The sequence below is a fragment of the Crocuta crocuta genome, unplaced genomic scaffold, assembly GCF_008692635.1.
Source record: "Crocuta crocuta isolate KB4526 unplaced genomic scaffold, BGI_CrCroc_1.0 scaffold761, whole genome shotgun sequence".
Classification (NCBI taxonomy): domain Eukaryota; kingdom Metazoa; phylum Chordata; class Mammalia; order Carnivora; family Hyaenidae; genus Crocuta; species Crocuta crocuta.
In genome coordinates, this window is record NW_027528354.1 from 486515 (window position 1) to 510255 (window position 23741).

General features: G+C 42.5%; 1 protein-coding gene across 2 annotated transcripts in view; it reads left to right on the plus strand.

Moving 5' to 3' along the window:
• Positions 1 to 7393: 7393 nt before the first annotated feature.
• Positions 7394 to 23741, plus strand: part of SCHIP1 (schwannomin interacting protein 1) — a 140433-nt gene continuing 124085 nt past the window's right edge. The window contains exon 1 of one of the 2 annotated variants that reach the window (XM_077753754.1): positions 7394 to 7405. The gene's annotated coding sequence lies outside the window, so the exon portion shown is untranslated. Of the gene's footprint in view, positions 7406 to 23489; positions 23668 to 23741 lie in introns of those variants that run through there. The other variant, XM_077753753.1, reaches the window with a different exon arrangement.

Genomic DNA, 23741 nt, shown 5'->3' on the forward strand with positions numbered 1-23741 from the left:
CATAGATCTGGCTTCAGGGCTTAACTTTGGAAACAGGTTTAAATGCTGCTGGGTCACACAGGACTTCTGATTGATTGTGTTCTTTAAAAATATGTTTAACTTTTTTTTTTTTTCTAGGAGAGAGAGAGAGAGACAGCGTGAGCAGGGGAGGGTCAGAGAGAGAGGGAGACAGAGACTCTGAAATAGGCTCCAGGCTCTGAGCTGGCAGTCAGCACAGAGCCCGACGCGGGGCTCGAACCCACGAACCGCGAGATCATGACCTAAGCGAAAGTCGGCTGCTTAACCGACTAAGCCACCCAGGCGCCCCAAAATATGTTTAACTTTTAACTGATGGGAAGTACTTCTGTGTCTGGCAGAAAGAGGTGGAATGGGGGAAAGCAAGTGGTCTAGGTTGAAAGGGTAGAGCAGAGAAATCCTGGTAGATGATTGCCATCTCCTGACAGACCTCCTCCCGCCCCTCATTATTCACCCTGAGCTGTCAGATGCAATTTGTTCATGAAATTGCCAGGCTGGAGAAGCTTGAGGAAGTGTCTAGACCAGCTTCTTGCCCTGGTCAAAGCTTCATCTGAAGTAACCAAAGACAATGGCCACCTACCTCTGCTCAAAGAAAGAGCCTTTCAAGTTCAATCTATTGTCTACCTGCACTGGGGCTGCATTTGGGACGTTTTCCCTTTACCTAATTTTGTCCTACAAGCCCTTTTTCTCTTAGTGTGCTCCAGGCTCTCCTGCGTATTATGGCAAACTGCACCCTGCCTGGAGAGAGCTGCCACTGAGGTGGGGAGCGCTGATATGGCCGCAGCCCCTGTGAGGGGCGGCTCTCCTTGTTTCCTCTCTAATTCATCACCAGGTGAGCAGACACTGCTCCCCTGACTTCATCCCTTCTATTTTCCCTCCCCGCCCCTCTCTCTAGCACAGTGGTTCCCAAACTGGAGACAACGTGCCTCAGAATTACCTGGAGGGTTTGTTTGCACACAGAATGCTGGGACCCATCCCCAGAGTTCCTGATCTGTAGGTCCAGGCTGGAGCCTAAATACCTGCAGTTGGTGCAGCCTGTGAACCACTGTGAGAACCGCTCCACTAGTTCGATACTGAATCTCACTCTATTGTATCTAATCACCTGCACCCCTCCCACCTTCCAAAATTATACCTGTTCCATTTGGGGGAGTGAAATAAAGCCTTCGCCTAACCACAGTTAAATATTACTACTTATTGAATTCTAATTGTAACAAGCACTGTGTTAAATACCCTACATACATTATTTGTAATTTCCCCAACATCCCTAACAAGTTGGTATCGTGAAACAAACATAAAGAGGCTAAAAAACCAAGGTCTCGTAAGTGACAAAGAACAGATGTGGTATTTAAACTTAGGTGTCTCTGGAAAGATCGGCTCTTTCCACTCTTCCAAGGCTGGCACTAAGTGTTTAACTTGTACACCAACTGATTCATTGGTAGCAGCTGTCTGGAGCACTGAGTTGAGGAGTCCCAGGGGGAATGGGTGCTCAGCAGGAGTGAGTTCTGGAATTGGTGAGCCATACATGCCAAGGGTGCAGGAGTGGAGAGGGGTACCATGGGTGCCATGTATTCGCCATCCTGATGCTGTATTTCATTCACAGATCACTTTTGTCAGCTACTAGAATTAGATGAGAGGCCAGTATTCAAATGTATTCCGTAAAGAACAATAAAACATTTTTCCTTTTCCCTCTCCTTCTCTGAAGGTGAATCTAAGTTTTTGAGCCTAGATTTGAGAAGGTATAATAACCTATAAAGTAAAGTGAAATACAGCTGGTATATGGATAGAGGTAATCACATGGGCATTTAGCCTTAAAGTGGTAGGGACAAGAGAATTACGTTGATTACAGTCTTTATGTGTTATTTGTCTTTTTGTGTGACCTATCCAATGGATAGCCTTATACTGAATAATCCAGTGTGACTTCATAAGGAGGTAATGGCATTTCTAGTTTTGTTCCTCCCTCCATCACTAATATTCAGTGTGGGATTTGTTGTTTTTAGTATCTCAGTGCCTTATCTGAAAAATGAATTTCATAAGGATTTTCTGCTTCTTCCCAACAATTTTATGTATGTGATTAAGTGACATATAACTTCATGATATCTCTTTAATTCAGTCAATAGATATTTATACAAATTCATGCCTGCGTGCTGGGATGTAGCAGCGAACAAAACAGACTGCTCTCATAGAACTTACATTCTAGAAGGAGGGACAGACAATAAACAAGTAAACAAATAAAGAAGAAAATCATGTATAGTGATGTATAGTGAGAGATTAACTCTGTGTATGTGTGTATTGCTATTTTAGATGGGGTGGTCATGGGAGGCTATTTTGAGGAGGTGACATTTAAGCTAAGACTTGAATATGGAAAAAGAGCCAAACATGGTTAGTCTGGGAGAAGAGCAGTCCAGGCAGAGAACTGTGCAAAGATCCTGAGGTTGAAGATAAGCAGGGGCCAGGTCAAGTAGGCTAAGAGGGGTTTTCAGCTGGGGAGTGATGGGGAGGAAACACCTTCCTGGAGGGTGTTTGAAGATATGCAAGTGGTGAGTTGGATGCAAATGCTGGAGTTAAGGACAGAGAATGATTGATTCTTAATGGGCAGGGACCAGGGATGCTAAACATCTTGCTCTGCTTGGGATGGACTCACAGGAGACTTGTCCTGCTCATACTACATTGCACGTATTGTCCCTATTGAGAAATCCCAAAAGCCTCTGAGACCCAGATAAGTTTGAATTGTATCCTACCTACGTCGGGAAGCCATTGGAGAGTTGTAAGCTTTACCAAGTGATCTTTAGAAGATCACTTTGGCTACCAAGTGAAGAGTGAACCTTGGAGGGACAAAGGTAAAAGCAAGGATGGTCAGTAGGCATCTCTTTCCGTAGTCCAGAGCAGAAGTGATGGTGGCCTGGGCAGGGACAGAATCGTATGGGGTTTGGGGAAGCATTTTTACCTTCAAGAAGACTGCTGGAAAAATGTAAGATGCTGTTTGCTCTCATACACCTATGTCATCCTTTTTGAGAGAGAGAGATTTCAGTTTCAGAATCAGCTGGTTTCCTCTCTACTCATTTAAAAGAATCTTTGCAGCACCAAATGACAGACAGAAGACCTTGTTCTTTCAAATGCAAGTCCTTATCATCTTGCCCTTTAACCTTGCAGATCCGTGTGCATTTCATTTTGTTCATAGCTCAGGAAGGTAATCTATTTGATTGGGGCTTTTAAAAAGAGATAAAATTACATGTGCTTCTTGAATAACAATATATGATTTCTTTCTCTGAAGGGTCAATAGGAATTAGCCTACCTATATCATTTTACAAAACCAGTGCCTAATCGCATGAATAACAGGGACCAAGGCTACATTTATTCTGCTGAAAGGAAAACATTAAGTGAACATCAAAATCTCTTGAAAAGATTACAGGCATTTCAGTACTAATTTTACTTGAGCAGTAAAGCCTTGCAAATAGTTTTCAGGTGCATCAGCTCCTCCCCCACAAAGGCAATTCAGTTTCAGAAATTTTAGAGAATCCCCCTCACTGCAGCGTTGTTCTGTCTCCTCATAGCCATCGCTTCTCACCGCATCTCCACTGCAAGTGGCCGCCATAATGCCTCAGGGTTCATCTCCAGGAGGACCCACCTCTCACATACTTAGGGGGAGGATCATCCTGGCTTCCAGGCTGACCTGAAGGGGCTGCCTGAAGAGGAGAGAGGAGGTGGCTCGCTTGAAGCCATACCACACTAGTGAATGGTTTCACTGAGTGTGGAAGTCAGGAGGTGGGTCTTTCCACCAGAATCTCATGTTCTGAGAACAGAGGAGGGTAGTCATCAAAGGTACCCAGGTGAACGGATGTGAAACAGGTGGAATGATACCCCACAGCCTCCACTTACCCCCCTCCCCCGCCCCCCGAGCACATCCTGTCTTCCAATTTCTAGATGAAACTGAAAAGAAACAGAAACCAGATAGAACCCCCACCCTTCAAATTACATCTTTAAACCCATTACCCAATCACCAGAAGCCAAGCTCCCAGGAACTAAAGTATCAAGTGGTCTCACTTACCTGTAAAAGCCAAGAAAGAGGAAGTTGTGCCTTCATCTCTGGGCACAAGCCCACTGCCTACTGCAAAAGGCATGTATTAGGAAGGAAAGGGCAAATGGTTCTGTCCTGGCTACCAACTATCCATATAAATACGGACAGGGTCACCTTCTTAAAGTTCAAATAGGGTTGATCAAAAGTTCTTTCAGACTCTGATGTGCCCTGAGATTATATTTCATAATTCAGCTCAAGATCTTCACTCTCCCCTAAGACCTCTTGCAAACAAAACCATCCACTTCTCAGTGTCCTTTTTCTCTCTCTTATTCTGAATTAAAAACTTTCTTCATGCTGTCCCCATTGGCTGCTGAAACACTCCCACAACACACCTAGCACACTATTACTTTTCTTTCTTTGAAGACCTCTGTCTTTCTATTAGCTCTTTTTTTCCTTAATTTTTTAACATTTATTTATTTATTTTGAGAGAGAGAGAGAAAGCACAAGCAGTGGAAGGGCAGAGAGAGAAAGAAGGAGAGAGAGAATCCGAAGCAGGTTCCTTGCTGTCAGTGTAGAGCCCAACAAGGGGCTTGACGTGGGCCTCCATCTCACAAACGGTGAGATCACAGCCTGAGCCAAAATCAAGACTCTGACACTTAACCTGCTGAGCCACCAGGCGCCTCTGTCCCTCTACTAGGTCTTCTGCTTCTCTGAAGAGAGGCACCAAAGCCCTAGTTTTGTTTTTCTGTAGAATCTCTTGTGTTTAGCACTATACCTGACACTAGATGTTCAATAACTGTTTGTTGTTGAATGAATGGAAAGAGAGGATATAAAAATAGAGAAGAGTGAGCCCAAGCCAAGTCAAAGCTCAAGAGCCAGCTTTTGCTAAAAGCCATATATTCTGCACATAACATCCTGGATTTTTTGGAATTAAAAGAGAGAGAGAGCAAGAGAGGGAATTTCAGATATTATAGCAATAATTTTCAGATATCACAGCTTCTAATACCCGATGTCTCCACTGAGCTATACCAGTTTCACAGGATTTTAGAAATACTCGAATTTTACCTAGTCTTTAAGGAATGTCTTATATTTGTAAAGAGCTAGTATAAAATTGCTGAGTAGGTGGGTAAAGGGGGTCAATTATACGGCAATAGACTAGACTTGGTGGTGATCACTATGTAGTACATACAGATGTCTAATTACAATGTTGCATACCTGAAATACATATAATGTTCTATATAATTCTACCTCAATTTTAAAAAATGCTGAGCAGAAATTTCCAGCTTTCTCTCTATATGACTTCATGCCTCTTTAAACTGTTTCCAGGAAAAAAAATCAGAAAGTTTAAAGCTGCCTGCATCTTGTCTTTATAAGCTTTGATCCTTCCACTTATTTATTTACTTATTTATTTACTTATTTAATGTTTATTCATTTTGAGAGAGAAATAGAAAGCACAAGCAGGGGAGGGTCAGAGAGAAGGAGACAGAGAATCCCAAGCAGACTCCAAGCTGTCAACACAGAGCCCAACACAGGTCTCGAACCCAGGAACAGTGAGATGATGACCTGAGCTGAAGTCAAGAGTTAGACCCTTAACTGACTGAACTACCCAGGTGTCCTTGATCCTTCCACTTATTTAAAATTTGTAAACTCCATGGCCTCAGAATTGCTAAGCAACCTAGGGAGGGCCAGGTGGGCTGGAGCCCCTCACTTGTCTCCCAAATCAAAACTACAGTTCAGCCTTGATGTGTTGGTGCTAAAAATGGGGGTGGCGGGGGAGTAGGGACTCACAGCACAGGTGGCCTGAAATAGGACAAAGCCAAACCTGGTCCAGGTCCAGGAGTTTAGATCGAGATAGGGCACGTGGTCCCAACTTTTGGGCAGTGGCCAAATGTTTGATGAGTTCAGCCTAACCAGAGGGGACCCTGCATGAGTGTTTCCAGCCTCAAGGAAGAGGTCAAAAGGAAAAGGGAAACAGAGGTGAGTGTGCCTCTTCTTGAACCCAGCACTGCGGAGAGGGGGCTGCCACTGGATCTACCACAGGGCTGGGGCAAGAAGGCACTGCCCCCAAAAGCATGGAATCGATGGTGCTGTCCCCAAAGAATACTGAATTTCAAGATAGTGTCCACAAGACAAAGAGTAACACACATCCCACTTCTTCATGGCCATGTGACATGTATGGTTCATCCATCCATTTTTCTACGCCCTGTTTCCAACTTGAGCAACAACTGTTGTGAACTCAACTGTTTGTAATATTCCTGTCCACTGTGTAAGGAAGCAAGTCCCTTTGGCCCTTATTAGTGCTGTCCTGGGGGTGGGGTCGAGGACCACCGTGAGTGTTCAACTGGAGGTTTAATGACAATATGAACCTTATTCAAACCAAAAGATGCAGAGTTTTGGGAAGCTCCATGAGGTCTTATCTAAGACTTTTCCCAGGAAAAGATCCTGGGAAGCAGGGAACACTGGTGATCACAAGTTCGATTAGGGGTGTCATAGCAGGAGTGTACATTTGCTTATGACTCTGCGGGCTGCTGTCTGGGGCCTGTGCTTGCCCAGGGGGGCTAGTGTCAGTTGAAGACCCCACCCACCACTTGGCCAACAAAATGGATGGCAAGGCGGCAAAACCATGGAGTAACTTAGCCAAACTGTCAATAATACTTTGTAGTTAAGCTATACAGAAAGGGCAAGGGATTAAGCTACATTTTAGGATAATGTTGTGAGGTGGGAAAGAGAGACAGAGAAAACTGTGACCAAAGTAGGATACTCACAGGGCTTCAGGGGTGCCAGAATGATCTGACTCAAAATGGAGAGACGGGGTTCATTTTGTCATTATTCTTTAAACTGTGTATATATGTGTTAGTACCCCACTTCGTATGTATGATGTATTATAAATAAACAGATAAATTTAACCCCTCCAAAAAATAAAAACTCAGGGTCTGAAAGAAATTGATTGGTAACTAAAAACAAAGCCAATAAGGCCTTAAGTGAAAACTTAAAACAGAAACCATAGAGCCAAAACAGATCTCTCTCTCTCTCCCCCTACCACCTCTCCTCTCCCCTCCCTCCTCACTCCTTCTTTATCTCTCTGCCTTCACTGGTAAAATTTTTTGCTGACTCGAAAAAAAAAAAAAACTTTGTGGGACTGAAGAGCAATAGAACTTATCTAGGAATTACATTTGAGAGAAAATACATTCCCTGTGTGCCCTATCCCGCTGGCCGGGGCAGGAGTGATTCAGCACACTTTCTTTTCCAAAGTTGAAAGGTTAAAAATAATGTCTGCTCTCTGGAAGCTGTTGTTCTAACACAAGGTAGTCATTGAACAGAAGCCTGGTTAACATCAGAATGTATTCAATCGGGCTGCTGTACCGTGCTGTGCAGGTAAGCCCCCGGCCCTGCGCTCTGCCTGCCTTTCCCTGGGTTGATTTCCAACCTAGGGCTCTCCATTATGCTCTATGCACCCGCTCAGTTTTTTCTTATTTTGCTTCACTCTTTACATGCCTCAAATAGCTCTTTTTTTTTTCTTGAGCCCTAGCTTAGCCGAGTTCCCTATATTTGATTCCTTTGATCTTTCTGTTTAAATCAATCTCTTTTTGTTATTATTTTCTGTTCCACTTCTTTGAACCCCTTCCAGTTGCCTCCGTTTCTCAAGAAGCCAGGTGTTCATTAAGAATCTGGATGAGGTTCAGGCAGAATCAGGTAGACACAGCTGCTTGCCCCCCAGGTCACTTGTTGCCTCATCTGTAAGCAGCAAGGATGGTTTCCTCACATGACATTCCAGAGCAGTGAGAACTTCCCTACACATGGCAGGTGCTCAGTAATTATAGAATGGAGAAATTAATTGGGATCACTTTTAAATGGGCTAGACTATATTCCAGCTTACACTTCATTTACTTCCCCATTGTACCCTCAGCGCAGGCCTCTTTCTGCTTCTAGGATTTTCTTTCCCATCTCATAGTTATTTCATAGCTTACTTCTTTGATGCTTTACACATTTTTAAATTAAATTTTCGTATGTTTCCTGCTCATATATTTAACTTCATTAGTTTAATTCATGTCATGAGATTTTGCTAATAACCTTGTTTACCAAATCAGCGTTATTTATAAATTATTCTATTCTACCCCTTTCTTTAAATAACCAATAATCATGTTCGTATTTTCTTAGATTTAATTTCTGTTTATTAGAGTAGACTTTCCTTCTGTATTTGTTAATTTTCAGTGTATTTCTAGTTAGTCACAGTACAAGATTCATCATATGATTCCAATGGAGGTTTGGGTTGTAAGAAAAAGACCATTGTCTTCAATGATACGATGTCTGAGATTTGCTTCAAAATAGTCCATGGGGCACCTGGGGGGCTCAGTCGGTTAAGCATCTGACTTTGGCTCAGGTCATGATCTCACAGTTCGTGGGTTCGAGCCCCGCATCGGGCTCTGTGCTAACAGCTAGCTCCCAGAGCCTGGAGCCTGCTTCTGATTCTGTATCTCCTTCTCTCTCTCTCTCTGACCCTCCCCTGCTCATGCTGTCTCTCTTTCTCTCTCTCTCTCTCTCTCTCTCAGAAATAAATAAAACATTTTAAAAAATTTAAAAAAAATAATCTAGTGGGTGGGCCCCTGGGTGGCTCAGTAGGTTGAGCGTACAACTCCTGATCTGAGCTCAGGTCTTGATCTCAGTGTAGTGAGGTCAAGCCCTGCACTGGGCATGAGGACTACTGGGAAAACAAATCTAATGGGTGTGGGGGAGTAGGACGGTTATAGGTCAAATAAGATTGCTAAGGGTTGATAGTTACCAGAGCTGGGTAATGAGTACATGAGGGTTCACTATACTGTTCAATTATGTAAATGTTTGAAGTGTTTACTTAATAAAAATTTATTTCAAAAAGGACAAAAGAATATAGATATAAAGATCTAAAATTGATCCTATGAATTACCTAAGGATTCCATCTGTCCTTATCATTGTCCTTATCATTGTCATTTATTGGTTCAGCCATCTCTCTACCTTCATTGCAAAGTTTAGAACTTGGTTCTCCTATTCTTTTCTTTCCAAACTCTCATTCTCACCTGGGAGACTTCATGGTGCTTGTGTGTGGCTTGTCCCGGGGCTTACATTGCCAATGCTAGTCATCTGTACTTCCACTGTTTCTCAGCAGCTAACTCTTCCTTGATTATACTTCAAATCATTTCTAAAATGATGCAGATTTCCACATGCTGACTGTCTAGAACTCTGGCTAAGGCTTTCAGGTTATGTTTTGTTACAGAATTTACTTTTTCTCGACATCAATCTAAACATAAAACACTTATATAATCCAGCCATTTCTGGTTTGCAGTCCTTCAGGTCCCTATCAATTTCAAGTTCAGGTTCAAACTCAGTATCTTTCACATCCAGCTCTTACTTTCCTGCCATTTCTTGCCTCTTTCTCTACCATCCTCCAATACTTAACTGCCTTTTCTAGTTAAACCAAATGTTGTTTATTTGTGGGTAACAGACCATGCTTTCTTATACTTCCAAACTTTTGACCATACTATTCCCCAGGATTGGAATGTCCTTTCATCAGTTGGCCCCACGGGGACTTCTGCAACTTTTGTTTGTACCTCAAAACTCAATTCAAGTATCACTCCTTTGAGAAGTCTTCCTTGAGCTGTCCATATTGAGTTAAAAGCTCCCTCCAATATCTTTTTTCATTTTATTAATTTTTTTAAAATAGACTTAAAAAAACTTTTTTTTTAATTTTTAAAAAGTTTTTAATTTATTTCTGAGAGAGAGAGAGAGAGAGAGAGNTATTTTTTTAAAATAGACTTAAAAAAACTTTTTTTTTTTAATTTTTAAAAAGTTTTTAATTTATTTCTGAGAGAGAGAGAGAGAGAGAGGCAGCGTGAGCAGGGGAGGGTCAGAGAGAGGGAGACACAGAATCAGAAGCAGGCTCCAGGCTCTGAGCTAGCTGTCAGCACAGAGCCAGATGCTGGGCTCAAACCCACGAACTGTGAGATCATGACCTGAGCCAAAGTCAGACGTTCAACCGACTGAGCCACCCAGGCGCCCCTAAAAAATCTTTTTAAAAATCTTTATTTTGAGAGAGCACACATGCATATGAGTGGGAGAGGGGCAGAGAGAAAGAGAAAGAGGGAGGGAGGGAGGGAGGGAGAGAGAGAGAGAGAGAGAGAGAATCCCAAGCAGGCTCCATGTTCACAGTACATAGCCCAACTCAGGGCTCAATCTCATGAACCATAAAATCATGACGTGAGCCAAAATCAAGAGTCAGTTGCTTAACCAACCGAGCCCCGAGGCACCCCTAATATCTTTTTTCATAGCACCCTTGACTATGTCCACCCAAACACTTGGAAACCCAACTGAAATCATGGATATTCTTTGTTTCTTTTCTAGAAAGGAGCTCTTTGACCTCTTTCAACTCTTTCTGTCCAGAGTCCAACCCAGGCCCTGGCACACAGTAGTATTGGAATGAATGAGTGACTGAATAAACAGAGGAATGTATCGATGAATGCTTTTATCTCCTTAAGGGATCACCTCCCTACCCAACAACCTTCTCTATGGGTCTGGGTCAATGCTCTTGGTTCTGCATAGCCTTTCCAGTCTTTGCCTCATAACTGCTCTTCTTAACCCACCTGTCCCATCTGGTTCTAGCTGTACCCCAACAGTCCCTGTTTCTGCTGAATCCTTTCTATTTGGTGCTTCCTCCAGTTGAGTGTTTCCCAGAGTGTGGTATACAATAACTTTTAAGTGATACTCAGATAAGTGTCTTTGATAGTCTTGTGTTTGTATTCCTAAATATTTGAGGAAGGGGAAATGAATACATAAAACCTGTGATTTCACAGAGAATGTTGATTGGGATGAAACAAATATAGGTAGTGCCATGGTAATCAAGCTTACCTGGGCCTCATAAACCAGAGATGAGATGCTCAGATATAATCATCAGTGTTTTAAGCCCTCAGTATCTAAACCATTGGCCATGCCGGTTAGAAGTGTAGACAGCCAGGAATAGCATCAATAAGGGGGGATTCCCAAACACTGAATTTGACAGGCACCTCTGTTTTTAATTCAGTGATATGTTGAAATGTCACTTTCTGAGGTTGCAGAGTATGTATATACATACTTCAATATGTTATATGTTACAGAAAAAATAATTAAATATTTATTGAGCTGTCCAACGATATCCTCATGCAAGTTCAGATTTTTAGTGTGAGTTAATATAAAAACGGACAGATTTGTCTCACTGATATGAATCCTTATCTTTGTCTGAAACTATCAATTAGGGTATCTAGCTATTTTGATCAAAGAGTGCCATTCCTCTCAATAAGAAACTTGTTTTCAGCCATACATTTTATATGTCATTTTGATTTATTCTATTTTTATGTGTGGCATTTTTATTTTTCATTTTTACAAGTTTAATAACATTGCTCTTATAGAATTTACCATGCTTGATCAAACCTAATATACTACTGATATGTACAACACATCATTATTTTATGTGCTACTAAGAACAACAGCGATGTTGCTAATTGTCATTGCAAGCTGCCATTGATTCTAAGACATTCCAATTTCAGAGGGGTTAAAATTATTTTTAAAAGTGTGCTTAATGTTGATAAAATGCAGTATATATATACTTCACTTCTATTTTACCAAATAATACTTATATTTCATTAATCATAGTGATATAAAGTTTCTTTTTTTTAGTTTAGAGAGAGAGGGGGAGGGAGAGCACGTACAAGGTGGGGAGAGAGGCAGAGGGGGAGGAAGAGAGAGAGAGAGAGAGAGAGAGAGAGAGAGAGAGAGAGAACCTTAATTAGGCTCCATGCTCAGTGCAGAGCCTGTCAAAGAAATTGGTCCCATGACCCCACTATTATGACCTGAGCCGAAATCAAGAGTCAGTTGCTCAACCACCTGAGCCACCCAGGCATCCCTAAAATTGTTTTTTTTTGAATGAGTTTAAAAATGAGTTGACTAAAGAAAATTCGTGTGTAAACAGGGTGTGGAAGCAGCATGGCAAAATCCTGGAGATGGTAGCTAAGTAATTGTGACTTGGCCTAGCCGCCTAGGCCCAGATACTGTCTATTGGCCCCACGCACCAGCTCAGGCCAACCCGCTACCCTCCAGCCCTGTGCCAGCTCCTACCTGAGGGAGAGTCTGTCTCCACCGAGCATGAGGACAGAGATTGGGCAATCATGCCTGTGCTCAGGTTGAAGAATGTGGCTATAACTCACTGAAGTCAGTTCATAAGAGTGAAAAGAAATTCCTAAAAAAACAGACTCATTATAGGAATTCAAAGAATCTAGACTCACCTCAACTTAAATAAGAGTGTACTGACAGGTTTCTGTTTTGTTTTGTTTTTAACCAATTCTCCATGAGGTAAGGAGAAAAGAACATGTTAGCCTCTCCTGTTGGGTAATTTATTTACTAATAATGGGTAACTGAACATGAAACCGTTTCAGTGATTATTAAACCAAAGAATGGTCTGCTTTATTTTTCATAATAAATTTACCAGTTATAATTATGAATAGCTTGAAGAAAATTGTATTTCATTGGCAAAATACAGAAGTGGCTAATTTCCTAGTTCCAGAATGGAGGTGGAAAGAGAATCGTTTTTGACGGTGTTGGGAAAAACTGCCGAGTTTCCATTGGGAAAATGTGCTTTTGTGCATTATCTCCCTGTCTGTGGCTTTGTGTCCATCACACTTCCAGCTCCCACCCTGCACAAGGTCTAGTCCTCAAACTGCTTGGCACTATGTGAACACTTCCCCAAGAGCCATGCAAAACCCCTTTAATTTACTTGGTGCTTATCCTTGAAGGTTATTGTGAATCATTAACCAGAATGCAATGGAGCAGGAGGTCACAAGTCATATGGGCTCCGCTGCTTGCGCAGAGCCTGTTTTTGCAAACCTAATTTTGAAGGTTTTAATGTAGGTGTAATTGAGAAGATAAATTGAACACATATGCATATCCTAATAAAGGTATTCTTTGGAGTCAGCAAAGAGTCACATCATACTAAGCATCAATGAACCTATTACAGTGTAATAAAAGGGCAAGTTCTTACAATAGAAGATTATTTATAGGCTATTAGTTATTAGTATAATTTTAAAAATATAAGCAGTAACAATTAGCAGAATTGATAGTATTGGAGACGCGGCTGTTTCCACCCACTGGTACTAATGATATTAGCAATAATTCTAATAGCAATGTCATTTGAAAGCTAAACCTTTTCCAAGTTCTTTATCCTTATGGATGTTTTTATCAGATCGCTGCTGCATAATTTTATAAAAACTATTTCCTAGTATTCGTAAAAGTTACTGACATCATACACTAAGTTTTGAAATTTTTCATAGGTTAGAATAAAGTTTTAAGTGTATTGTGGTCCAGTACCCTTTCTCCAGGCAGAAATAGCAGTCAGAAAGTCAAAGTATTTAGGAAGTAGATTCACTGAGACTTGGATCTTAGGTCAGTTCCCTAGAAGCAAAGCTTTAGAGAGGGATTTGGATGCAGATGGTTTACTGAGAGATAAACCTATAAGGAAGTGAGAGAAGCAGTATAGAGAAAGGGGAAATGCCAGGCACGATGTGGATCAGATGGTTTGTTTGCCTGGCTCAATGCAGATGGACAGATAAATTGTACCATTCAGGAGAGCCATGAGCTCTTGTAGCCAATACTCACAGCAGCTGGCGGTGACCAGGAGCAGGGACCCGCTTGGAGCACTAACAGCACTAAGTACATTTGGTGATGGAGGGGGAGGGGAATGGGGCTTGGGAGAGGGGATGAACAAGTGATTAGATTCTTGTATATAACACCACTTCCCTCATAATAATACCAAAAATCTAAGATTGCAGAAGAAATGGGAAAAGATTCTTATTTTACAAATAAATAGTTTCCTCTAGCTTTTACTTTCTAGGTTAAAAATGCCAACTCTTTGGCATATTTTCATAGGATCAATTTTCTACTAAAGATATGTAAACTTTTTTTAAAAAAAGTGGTTTTTTAGAACTTTTCCATTTACTCTGCTTTGTGTTGAAAATGAACCCAAACTTTGTGTTCAAAAATGAGCCCAGTTTGGGTTATTAGAGTTATCAGTACTCTAATAATTGAAGATTCAGTCCTGATATTACAATATTATGGTAGCTTTTAATGGAAAAGTATTATGCATTGTTCTTATGCACTCACCCTTTAGTCTAGAGGCCAGCAATCTGTGGGTGAGCCAAATCCAGCCTGCAGCCTGTTCGCGTATGAACTGAGAGCTAAGAAATTTTACATTTTTAAAGGGTTGCTTTAAAAAAAATGCAGCAGACTATATGACCCACAAAGCCAAAACTATTTACTATTTTTAGCCCTTTTAAAGAAAAGTTTGCTGACCCCTACTTCAGTCCACTATGACCCCAAACTTTTTTTCAGAAGGGTGCTGACCCCATCTATACTTTGAGATAAAATCTGACATTCAAAAACTTCAAACTAGCAAGTGATTTATGGAACCAGAAAATGATTTGTTTTCTAAAAGGACTCTTCGCAGAATTTATACAAATAAATTCTAGTTCATCTGAACAATTGTTTTTAATGGACTTCTGCAATTTATGCAGAACCATTCATTTTAAGTAAAATAAATCTGCATAATTTGTTTCATAACAATATTACTACCCATTTTGTGATTAGTGTAAAGAAACTGAAAATACAAACAGATACAAAGGTAAAAAGTCACCTGCAATATTACCATCCATCTTTATCCAGTGTTCACATGTAGCTACATCTTTTTCTAGGCATATAAACATTTAATTTTTTTTAATGTGGATCACATTGTATATATGATAGTATATATCCTCCTTTATTCATTTGATGTTATAATTTTCAAAAGCATCTTATTTGACTGCATTTATTCCACAGAATGAATGTCACAATTTATTTAAACATCCTACCATTTTTTGACATTTAGGTTGAAGCTAATTTTTCACTATTGGAAATGCCACAATGAGCGTCTTTATGCATAAATCTAGATCCTCATTTCTGTGTCCTCAGGCTAGATTTTTAAAAGAGTAACTATTGTTTCCTCTCCCCCATTTTGTTCCTTGTCTCCTACAAACTCATTCTTCTTCTAGATCTATCAACCATGGAGTTCCTCAGGGCTAGAAACTTGACCTGTCTCTTCCCGCTCTGTCAGCAGACATGTCACCTATACCCAGGCTTCCAAATACAATCTCCCATATTTACATCTCCAGCCCAGATCTCTCTGCTAAGCTCCAGATACCTACTTGTCATGTTCACTTGTATATCTTATACCATCTCAAATAGAAAACGTTCAAAAAGGGTTCAATATCTTCCCTTCTTTTGCTTGCTACCAAACTCCCTGCTTTTTGCCCAGTTCAGTGAAGAGATACCACCTTCCCACTAAATTGCTTATGATTCACAGCAGGAGACTATGAGTGACATCTCTCCTTGCCCACCCCCATCTTTTCAGTCACCAGGTCTTATTAATTCTCCCATCTAAATATATCTTTTTAAAATTTTTTTAATGTTTATTTATTTAAAAGAGAGAGAGAGAGTGTGTGAGCAGGGGAGGGGCAGAGAGAGAGAGAGGGAGACACAGAATCCAAAGCAGGCTCCAGGCTCTGAGCCGTCGGCACAGAGCCCAACGCGGGGCTCGAACTCACAAGCCTTGAGATCATGACCTGAGCAGAAGTCAGATGCTTAACTGACTGAGCCACCATGGTGCCCCTAAATATATATTTAATAGTTCTATTTCTCTCCATCTCCCCAAACCTCACCGAAACCACATTTATCTCCTCCCTGGACTATTATATTTGCTCCCTAATTGGTGGCTCTGCATCCACTCTTACCCTGCTCTGTCCTTCTATCTTCTTGTAGTTCTCCACCGAGGAGAACATTTCTAAAAATGTCAACCTGCTTTTACAATCCTTTTAAGCAGCTGTTAGGAAAAAGATCTTAATGGTAACTCCTTCTCTTGCCACGTCTCCCCTTCTCTCTTGCTCCAACCTAACGGTTTCCTTTCAGCTACTCAAGTGAGCCAAGCTTCTTTCAGCCTCAAAACCTTTGTTTAAGGTGTTTCGTCTGCCTTGAACACCCTCCTCTTCAGCTGACAAACCCATTTTCAGATGCATCCCCCAACACACACTACATGCTTTCTCAGCATCATATGAGTCTACTCTTTGGGCACTTATGACCAATTGTAATCTAAATTGTTGGGTATCTTTTTTCTGCTGTAATGTCTATTTCTCTACTAGAGTGAACTTTCATTTTGGGCAAATAGTGTTTGTCTCTTTCACCACAATATCACCCAGTGCCACCCATGTAGTAAGTGCTCAATAAATACTTGTTGAATTATTAACAGTTATGGGGTATAAACTTTGTAAAGACATTCAAAACATTTTATCAGGGGCACCTGGGTGGCTCAGCTGGTTAAGTGTCCGACTTCAGCTCCAGTCATGATCTTACCGTTCATGAGTTCGAGCTCTGCGTCAGGCTCTATGCTGACAGCTCAGAGCCTGGAGCCTGCTTCAGATTCTGTCTCTCTCTGTCCCTCCCCGACTTGTGCATGCTCTCTCTCTCTCTTTCTCCCCTCCCAAAAATAAACTTAAAAAAAGTTAAAAAAAATATTGTCAAGTAGTATTCTAGAAAGTTTTTATCAAACAACTTATAAGCTCACCAATAGTATATGACTTTGTCTTTGATCACACTCATTCTGACATTGTGTATTATGTTTTAAATAATTTTAAAATATTTTATAGGAAATATGTAACCTCATTATTATTGAAATTGCCTCTCTTTGATTATTAGTGAAGTTGAATATTTTTCACATTCCCCCATACCTAAGTGATTGTTTATCATGTATTCTGGGACACTTTTGAGAGTGAAGAAAGGTGCTGTTATACCAGGACAACAGATATAAAGCAGGACCATCCTATACAAGCCAAGATGGATGGTTTCCCTAACTCTTTCATTTTCATGTAGTCTTAGAACTCTGAGCATCTAAAGCTGAGAGCAGAGGTCCAAGTGGCAATCCAGGGGTAAATTGAAGATAAAAATGCTTTTTGTTCTAAATTTTAATATGGATGCCTTGTGCTGTGCTGTCCAGTAATTCAGTGACTCACCCTGGAGCTCCCTGTCACCAATGCTGCCTACTTCACTCATTTACCTCACCTGCCTAACCCTTGGAGATTTCAAAAACTTCATACCACTCCCCTTTCATGATAAGGCCATTGGCCCAAATTGCTGCAGGGACTGCCTTGCCCATAAATGCAGAGCTCAGAGACAGAGCCAAGGTTTTTGGAAGAGTTCCCTCCTTCTCCATCAAGCCGCCTCCTTCTTCACGTTCAGATGCATTCCTCCTGCTTGGATTGTACTGACAATGCCAGTAGTTATTTTCTGACTTGATAACACTTCCAAAGTCATGTCGAGAAGTGACCAGAACAGAGTTTTCACATCCTAGAGCATCCTGTGAGGATGTTCCTTTTTGACAGCATAACACATCAAAGCACAAGGCACATAATTTCTGAGGCACTTCATCTTGTACTGGGGTCATGTGCACATGGTTTCAGTGCCTATGACTTGTAACGCTTCCCTGAGCTCATGCAATGAGTCTACAAACTTGCATAGCTTTCCCCAAATGTCCTCTTATGTAATTGATGCCCTTCAGTGAGGCTCAAAACATAAATTGAGAGTTGCTTACAGATTTGCATTTTTAAGAATTGCTAGGAACTTAAGGAAGGTAGAATATAATGACAGAGAATTTCTGGAAAAAGAAAGACAATGAGAGTTTAAATAAGTTGAATGTTTGTCAATGCCATCTAATCTGAGGTATGACTTTCAGCCTTCCTCTTCCAATCTCCTCAACAAAGAAAAAATTTCCTTCTAATGGGGTTCCTAATAGAGCCCCTGTGTACTGTTGTGCAGATTGTGCACTGTACAACCCTAGGGGCCGCCACGTATACCACCTATGCAAAGGTGCCAAATGGTCCCTCTTGGCAGGCACCTGTGGTGCAGGTCACAATCCTCCTGGCACCAGTCAGGGCACATTCTGTGCAGCCATATGTTGAGGTCCTGACTTCCACCCTCTGTGTGACTTTTCCTTGATAAAGACAGACACTGTCCCTTGCTGCAGTTAGAGTTGCCTTATTCACCAATACCTGTAGACTTTTTAGAATAGTCTTCATTTCATACATTCACCTCGTTTTTGTAAGCGCTGTAGTATCTGTCAAGCCAAGTGTCCTGGTTTCAGGTTTAGAAAATTAGGTCATTGGAGCTATCTTTTAAGGGCGGAGGTTGCCTAGATTTTGCCACTTCATTTTTATTGAGGAAAATGCAGGAAATAAGTGCAATCTCATGGTTTTCTAGAGAACCAAAACATTTTAAGATGTTAATGTTTTTTAAAGGGGTGTTTTTCATTAAAATTTAGCTCTGTAAGAGCGCCTGTATGGCTCAGTTGGTTAAGTGCCTGACTCTTGGTTTCTGCTCAGGTCATGATCTCACGGTTTGTAAGTTCTGGCCCCACATCAGGCTCTGCACTGACAGTGGGGAGCCTGCTTGGGATTCTCTCTCACTCCCTCTCTCTCTGCATCCTCCCTTCTTGTGCACTTTCTCTCTCTCAAAATAAATAAATAAACTTAAAATATATATATATATATATATATCTGTAAATTAAAGAAAGAAAAAAATTACTTTAGGTGTATATAGGATCCATCTCCAAAATATCTGTACATATAAACTAAAAGATAAGATCAACCATTGGCTCTATAGAAATAAAGGAGAAATACTATGCATTCAACCTGCCTAATGGAGAGAGGCCTTGGTTTTGAATCAATGGAGAAACCAACTTTGTATCTCCCAATAGGGAAGGTGATGAAGCCATTCAGAGACAGTTTTATACCATATTTCCCATAATATCTAGGATGAAATCCAAAGGGTCTTTAAGCTGAAAGAAGGCTTTTAGTTCATTCACTTACTCGTAAGTCTGACTATTTGCTTAACATCATGATCATGCAGTCTAGTTGCCTTCATGAGGAAACTGAGGTCACGAAGTTGGTAAGAGACAGGGCTGGAAACTAAGCCCAGATGTTCTATATCCAGGACACTTGGCCCCACAGTGCTGTTAAATATTACCATGTAGTTAAATTCAGGTGGTGAAATGGGAGAGCATCTGTGTACTGCATGTGACTTGCATGTAATTCATGTAATAAAGATGAAATACAAACCTCTTTGCCAGCCATTTCTTTATCACTCTAAATGCCACAACTTAGAGAAAGAAGGTTCAGTGTTAGGGGCAATAATTTTAAAATTCGTTTGGGACTTTTGCAAATAAACTTTTTTCTCAGCTCTCTATACTCCTTACGATCTAAGTATTTCAGTCATGTCTTTCCTCAAATGTTGCCTTTACAGATTAATATCCTATAAATAGCACTGACCTCCGAGGAACATGCCGTCATCCCTACCCTTGGAGTATTATTCCAGTTTCCTGTTCATGACAAAAATGAAAATCGCAATCTCATGGTGGCTACCTTCTGAAAGGATTTGCTTTGGGGGCGGGGACTTAAAAACATGAAGTTCACAACAATTGGAAATTTCATTTTCTGAGGTGTCTATACTCTTCTCTTACACAATTAAGTCTCCCAGCATGCTGAGTATCGCTGAACTTGTTGACAGTTGAGGAGGTGGAGCACATGTGTGCACCGGGGAACAGCTGCTCTTGCCAGCTGCCTTCTCCTCTGCATAGACAGAAATACTGCCCAAGGAGCCTCTGCAAGGCAGAAGACTCAGAACTCCTTTGAACTTGCTGCAAAGAGGCCCTTTCTGACATGTTGCTCAGTAAATTTATCCATATGCATGCAGACCAGAGGGCACTGAGCCTTTCACTGGGTGACTAGCAGCCAGGATTCTGAAGCCAAGCTACCTGGGTCCAAATCCTGGCTATACCACCTAGGCTTTCCAGCTCTTTGGCATAAGGCCATGTTACTTAATCTTACTATCTTCAGCAATCTCAGCTATAAATGGGGATACTAGTTTCTTCATAGAGTTTCTGCGAATTAAATGAATTAAATGTTATTATTAATAATCCCACCATCAAATATATTGTTTAATGTTTACTTATTTTTGAGAGAGAGAGCATGAGCTGGGGAGGTGTGGGAGGTGGGGGAGGGTGGACAGAGGATCTGAAATGGGCTCTGCACTGACAGCAGAGAGCCCCATACAAGGTTTGAACTCCCGAACCATGAGATCATGACCTGAGCTGAAATCAGACTCTTAACCACTTAACTGACTGAGCGCCCTCCAACAACAAATATTGATGAAGCTTCTATTCCATTCTAGTTACTCTGGACAAAATAGAGAAATAGCTCCTTCCTTAGTGCATTTACTCCTTTAGAGTATTTTTTTCCCAGTAGGAGCTCTGATCCACTTAAGGGTTATAAAGTCAATGGTGAAGTGTGGGCAGATTTTGTTTTAAATGAATTAGGATAGGATTTTACCAAAAAAGGGTTTTATGAAACTTTTAAATATTTTTATATGTATGTGTGGCCTGAGTCTTGACAGCAAATGGTTTTCTTGAGCCTAGTAGAGAAGACAAGCAATTAAACAGCAACCTTGATGCAGCGTTTATGATGAGTGCAGTGTCTCAGGAGCATGGGAAAGTTACCTGCTCCCTTTCAGGTGGGTGGTACAGAGAATCAGGAGCCTTCCAGGAGGAAGTGACATTTAAGCCCAGACATGAAGGATGAGTAGAAATTTGCCAAAAGAAGTGGGGGAGGGTGGGCAGGAAGCAGTTCCTTTAGACAGTGAGGAGCCAAGGGGCTTTAATGGAGCCAGGAGAGACTTGCATTGCAGAAAGGCACTCTGACTGCATGCAGAGAATGGGCATAGGTAGTAGGGAGACTGTTCAGTAATTTCAGGACACAGTGGCCTAGACTGGGGCGGGAGCAGTGGGTGTTCAAGAGGGACAGGACTTGGTGATTGATGGGGGAAGGTGCTGGTCTGCGATGACACCCACTTGACTCACATCTCTGATGTCTAATTTACAAAGGTTGCAGGGGACAAAATCTAAGTCTGTAAGCCTCAAGCTCCTAACCTGAGGACACGGTCCTATAAACAGGAAGACAGGACCTTTCAATCACTTTCCAAATCATCTCTCCATCCTGCTGGACATATCTGTAGACTGTCGCCGGCCTAGGAATTGGCAGGGCTCTCTGTTCCAAAATGGGACAGTTCTTGGCAGGAGATGGAAGGCTGGAAACAGAATGGAAACTGGGCTAGCCAGGCACCTTGCATGAAGAGAAAAGAAAAAAGGAAACCTGGTACTTTCCCATCTGATCCAGAATATCTGGTCAGAAAATTATTTAAAAGGACAGATAATTCAGAGATATTTGGCTCTGAAATGCCATGCATTTTTGGCAGTGGATTTACCTTGCCAAATGTTTTTTTCTAAAGCCTTATTTTGCATTCCCTGAACACAGACCATCTGGGCAGCAGGGGGAATAAGTAAGAGCCCAGGAAGGAGTCTGGGTGGGTGGCTGAGGAGTTCCTAAGGCTTAAATATTGGGAGTGAGACCGCAACTCTTTATCACCCCGGTTGATCAATACTTATCTGTCTACCTGTGTCCTGCCCTAGAGCAGTGAGCTTTTCCTGACCTAACCCTTGCCAAGTCAATGTGGTGATCTGAAAAGCAGCTATCTAGTTCTCAGCACTTGGCGCTTCCTACCCACTTCTCCAAACACTTTGAGGGCCACCACCATCCCACAGCCTGGGGGGATGGGGGGCGGGGGGAGCCAGCTGACCCAGGGCTTCACAGCAAGCTCAGAATCAAACCATATTTGGAGTACAAGGCAGGCTGTTTACAGATGTTACCATAAAAGACATTTGAAATTATAATCAGTCCTGTTTTACAGAAGAGCTGTGACGGTCAGACCAGAGGCCCCTTTGCCTGTATTCATTAAGACTGCTGCTTCCAGGCAAGTTAAAAGATTAGTTTATCTTCCCTGGCTCAGGCCTACCTAGGACTGGAGTCAGTCACACTTCACTGAAATCACTGAAACAAAGGGTCAACAAAGGGTCTCTGCACCAAGTCCCACTTAGGACCTAGAAGAAAAGTCAGGGTGGCAGCCACTCCCTACTAAAGAATTCCAAGCATTCCCCTGTTCTTTCTTCTGGAGGGTTCAAAGCCAGGAGAGTGGCCTGGTCCAAGCTTGAATTCACTGGGAATAATTAGCAACAGCCCAAATCTGGAAGTTCAGGGAAACTGGTTTTCCCCAATCCGTTGTAAAATTAAGTGCTAGGGTTTTTTTTTTCTTTTTGAATTTTTTTGAGGCATAAATTTTTTATTGAGGCATAATTGACATAAACAATTGTAAAATATTTAAAATGCATGCTATGGTTATTTGAGGCAAGCACACGGTGTGTAAGGATCACCTCACCTGTGTGTGTGTGTGTGTGTGTGTGTGTGAAACATTCAAAAGGGCATTTCCTTGTTTCCCAGTTCTTACAAGTCAACACTGGTTGGTTCATAGGAAATTCCTAATCCTGAAAAGGTGCTCTGTGACCCATCTATGCTTTCCAAGTGTTGGTATCTTCACTTCAAGGAGCCTTGTTCCTAATGAGATGAACTGCCAAATTTAGGGAACAAGTGTGCATTCTGAAAAAACCAGCATAGGTTTCTTTGACTAGGCTTCCAGAAAAATTTAAGGACTCAAAGTCAGTGCAAGTGCCAGGACCAGGTCACCTGATACCCACCTCTTCCCCTCCTTTAATGTCTCCTTGACTGGAGGCGGCCGACGGGGTCTTTGGAGGTTCGCCTAAACCTTTACAACAGATTCTCCACCAACGTTTCAGATATCAGTCCCATCTTACACTTAGCTCTCCATTCCCCATACACACATCTCTCTGAGGTCAACCTCAGCGGGCAGCCGGGAGCGGGAAGGAAGCGGGAGCTAAAGCAACAGGTTCCGCCCACTGCCTGAACTTGGAAGGGGAGCGGGCAAGGCGACTGGAGCTGGGCGGTGGAGGGAGAGGAAGTGGCCGAGGAAGGTGGAAGGGAAATGATGGTGCATGACCACCGAGCACACGTCACTTCGGGCTCCCACAAGGGCTAGTGTCTGTGTGTGTGGGGGGGGGGGGGNCTTCCGCGTGGGTTAGCCTGCGCCGCGCCCGCGCTTTGGGGTACCGGGAGGCTAAGGCAGGATAACGAGCCGCGAAAAGAGGGCTTGAAACGCGCCCAGAAAATATTTGTGTGTCTGGCGGTTAACATCCGCCACCCTCCCCAGGGTACCGCCCCTGTTAATTGGCCGGATCTGCATCTCTAATACCCCGTGCCCCTTTCCTCGGCTTTTTCCCGACCTCTCTGACCCCATGCCCGCCCGCCTCCCGCCTCAGACTGCTGCCGCGAAATCCGGGAGAACGGACCGCGCCGCGCCCGGCAGCCTCTGGGCATGCTCGGTGGCGGGACCCGCTCCGCCGCCGCGCTGNCGGCGGCGGCGCCTGCAGCTACTGCCGCCGCGCCCCGGCCCAGCACACCTTCGGGGGCGGCGAGAGCCACCCTCGCCTGCGAAAGCTGAGAGCGCCACCCACCCCGAGCCTTCCGGCGAGCCGAGGGGGGGGCCGGTCGGGGAGGCGCGGAGGCGGGAGCGAGACCTCCGAGCTGCCTTCGGTTCCTTAGAAAGTAAAGCTCAGCAGGCGAACCGCGCCGGCTCCCAGCCGCCGGCGGGGGCGGGGCGAGGCGGGGCCGGGTGGGGA